The following is a 4,270-nucleotide window of genomic DNA, read 5'->3' as shown; positions in this document are numbered from 1 at the left end:
CAATATTTGGAAACCACATATCAGATAAGGGTTTAATATCCAGAATATATAAACAGATCCTATAACTCAACAATATAGGGACAAACAACCCAATTGAAAAATGGGCAAAAGACATGGATAAACACTTTTCTAAAGAGGAAATACAAGTGGCTCAAAAGCACATGAAAAGATGCTCAACTTCACTAGCTATTAAGGAAATGCAGATCAAAACCACAATGATCTCACCCCATACCTACTACAATGGCCATTATGAAAATAAACGGAAAGCTACACGTGTGGGAGCGAATACGGGGAAATAGATACACTTACTTACTGTTGGTAGAAATGTAGAATGGTGTAGCTGCTCTGGAAGGCAGTTTGGTGGTTCCTCAGGAAGCTAAGTATAGAATTCACATATGATCCAGCAATCCTATTACTAGGTATATACTTGGAAGAACTGAAAGCAGGGCCACGAACAGACATTTGCACACCGATGATTACAGTGGCATTATTCATGATGGCCAACAGATGGAAACATCCCAACATTAACAGCAATGAGTGGAAACACAAACTGTGGTGTATGCATGCAATGGAATGTTGTGTATCTTTAAGAGGGCGTCAAGTCACCAAGCATGGAACAGCATGGATGAAATTTGAGGACATTATGTTGAGTGAAATAAGCCAGAAAGAAAAGGGCAAGTGCTGTATGGTTTCACTAATATGAACTACCTGTAATGAGCAAACTCTGAAAGGCAGATACTAGGCAATCGATGATTAAGGAGTACAGAATGTTCAATGAGGCCCATTATCATGGTTCCTAGATTGTAAACTCTTCAGCAATCACATTTATTCCAGAGTTTTAACTGTTATTTCTAACTTCTGAGATGCTGTTCTCTTTGGGTATAACCTGGTAGTTCCCTGGAACTTTAAGTACCTGTATAACACTTGAGATGCAGAGTTAGAGTTCTGCAGCTCTGAAAGTCAACATTACTCCGTATGGCAAAGATTAAGGAAGCTGAAAAGAAGATCAGACTTCAATTAGAGATATGAATGGCAAGAATCTGGTTAGGACTAACGTAAATCAGAATACAGGGTAAAGGATGATATGTCTGTATTTTTAAACACTAACTTCTATGTGAGACCAAAAGAAGAGATGTTTATTTTGTCCAAAATTTAAATTTTCTGTAACTGAGTTGTAACCGAGAAGTTAGGATTTAACAAACAACTATGCTACTGAATCACTTATACAGATATGTCTTTTCAGTCTCCAGTGTATTAAGGCAGCTAGAAGGAAATACTTGAAATAGTTGAAATGTAATCTGGTAGCCTTAATCTTTGATAATGACTGTATAATTTTTTAGCTTTTATCATGTGACTATGTGTGCCAGTTTGAAACTATTAAGTACCCCAGAAAAATCATATTTTAATCCTGATCCAATCTTCTGGGGCCAGACCCTATTGTTTAGGGTGGGAAACCTTGATTGCATAGTTTCCATGGAGATGTGACATTCAGTTGTAGCTGTGACCTTTTGGTTAGATTACTTCCATGGAGATGTGACACACGAAATTGTGGGTGTGGTCTTTTGATTGGATGGAGATGTGATGTGACTCCACCCACTCGAGGCTGGTCTTGATTAGTTTACTAGAGTCCTTTAAAAGGGGAAAGATTTTGGAGAAACCTCAGAAGCAGATGCTTGATGAACAGTTTCTTCAGAGCTGACAGAGACAGGGATGCTTGGAGATGCTTGGAGTGCCAACAAAGAGAGCATGTCTCCCTCATTGAGATAATCCAATTAGTTGAAGGTTTTATGGAAAAAAGAGAGACATTCACTGCTTCTTCAGCCTGCAGGCCTCTCTGTGGAGTTCATCCAGACCCTTCATCAGAGCTGCCAGCTTCACAGCTTGTGGATTTTGGACTCTTTCATTCCCATCATTGTGTGAGACATCTTATGAATTTCATATTTACAGATCTCTCCTGTTGATTCTGTTTCTCTAGAGAGCCCTGACTAACACAGTTGGGTATATGCGGAAAAATACCCCTTCATAAACTATAGGTAATAGTTATAGTACTACTTTAATGATATTTCATCAATTGTAACAAGTGTAACGATGATGAAAAAAATAGAATTACAAAAAAAGTGTTATCATCAATTGTAACAAAGTTTCTAGACTAACGCAAGTGTTGGTGTTGGGGTGCTATGTGGGAATCCTGTATTTTATGCATGATTGTTTTGTAAGCCCACAACTTCTCTAATAAAAAAATGTAAAAACAATGTTTATAATAAATGCTGTTGATGTGGAAATCACACTAGTCAAGAATCCATTCATAAGATTTCTGTGGGAAATCCCTTTGAAAATGTAAAGAATACTGTGTTTCATAAATATTTTCATTTTTATCTCTGCTGTAAATTCACACAATTCTCTTAAAGGGTGGTACTAGGTTAACAGATTGTGTGCTCAGCACTATGTACTGCCGTCAGACTAAGCTCTTAGCATGCAGACTTCCAGACAGACTGTTTATTCTATCAATCCCTACTCTCCCTTTTTAAAGTGGAGACTTCCATCTGGAGCCCTTCACTCTCCCACTCCAAGCAGTCCTGTTGCTATCTAGACTAACTGTAAGTCATCATCCTCCAACTTCTCCACACTCCTTTTCACCCTCCTGCCCCTTCAAGATTGGTTTAGTCCTCTTTTGGGCATTAACCCATCTTTAAATAGTTTCCCCAAATGACTCCTTGGTATGTGAACTCCTTGATATAGTGCATCTCTGCAAATATCCTTAATCTGCCTGTGCCATTGATGACTATTTTGCAATGGCTTGGAAGTCCAGGTTCAAAATCTCTCATTTTCAGAGCTTTCCTGAAGTTGCTTGACTGTCCTCAAGCAAATACTGTTAGTAGGTTTTTGTCCATGTGTCCCCTTAAGTTATATTCTATATGTCTACAGATACATGCCTGTGAGATGTGTGCCTGAGAGTATTTATAAATAATAGCTTTCTTGATATTGTCTTTTATTCACTTAGTCATAGATCTTGCAAATCACTTCAAATTAACACTTGAAGAGCTGCCTCATTCTTATTAATAACTCCATAGCATTATATTGTATAGCTATTCCATAATTTATTTACTTAATGAGGCTTCTCTTATTCACTTGGTTTGTCAATTTTTTACTCTTACAAATAATGCTATAATATATATATTATATATATTTCCACAGGATAAATTCCTAGAAATGGAATTATTTGATCAATATTATATATTTTTTAAGTTATTTTGTCTAGAAATATTCCTGATTGTTTACATTATTAAATGCCACCTTTTTTGTGTGAAATAACTTTCCTTGTCTCTAATTCTTCTCTCACTGATAGATTACAACTTCAGCTTGGCTTTTGTTTTTCTCTGTCTATTGTGCCTTTGCTTAGGTAGAGGCAGAGAGCTCAGAGTTTTAACTCTTATATAGGCCCCTCAATATTACTCTCTGTTCAGTTTTTCAGAAACATTCCACTTATGTCCTCATCCTGGATGTTTAATGCCTCACTCTAACCAGGAATAAACGCCAGGCAACTGATATGTGTATATTGTGCTGGACACAGAAGTAACTTCCTTCAGGTTTGGATAATAACTGAATCTGGGATAGGCCTTACTTAAAGGCAACAATTTGGAATAGGTTTTTCTCAGACTTTGACTCAGAGACTTATAGTATTAAATCTTTCATATTCTTAATACCTATAATTCCATTCACATCTATCATTTTGGCCAATGTCATAACCTTGAACTTGACCCCACTCCACTGAGTTAGTAATCCCCCCTTTTGGGCAGTGTCCATCATACCTCCCTTGGATCTACACACCCCCACCTTGAACCCCTCTCGTGATCATACAAAGAACCTCTCTGGGAAGACAGTTGAGTAAATTGGTTGGGGCTGGATTGGTTAAGTATTTGCATAGAGTAGCTAAAATGGCATGGGCCCATTAACAGGAAATAACCACATTTTGTTCACAGAAGAGACAGATCCCAGTTGCAAATCAGGAAGCCAACTGTGGGAATAAGAATAAGTTAGAGGTCAAGAGCCTGAGACTAAGTCTAAAGTTCAGGAGCTGGTCACCATCAAGAAAAGAGCTTAAGGGAAGGAGCAAGGGAAAGAGCGATGATATACCAGTCAGGTCATAGTCAAGGAGTGTGTGGGGTTGGATCAGCTTTTATTAAGCACACACTGTTCAGGAATACGTTCTGCTCTCTATAGCGGCTCTAGAAAAGATTGACCTTAAGGTTCTTGAGATTAAACTTTAAGT

Source organism: Tamandua tetradactyla, chromosome X (genome assembly GCF_023851605.1).
Source record: "Tamandua tetradactyla isolate mTamTet1 chromosome X, mTamTet1.pri, whole genome shotgun sequence".
Taxonomy (NCBI): Eukaryota; Metazoa; Chordata; class Mammalia; order Pilosa; family Myrmecophagidae; genus Tamandua; species Tamandua tetradactyla.
This window is presented reverse-complemented; position numbering follows the sequence as displayed.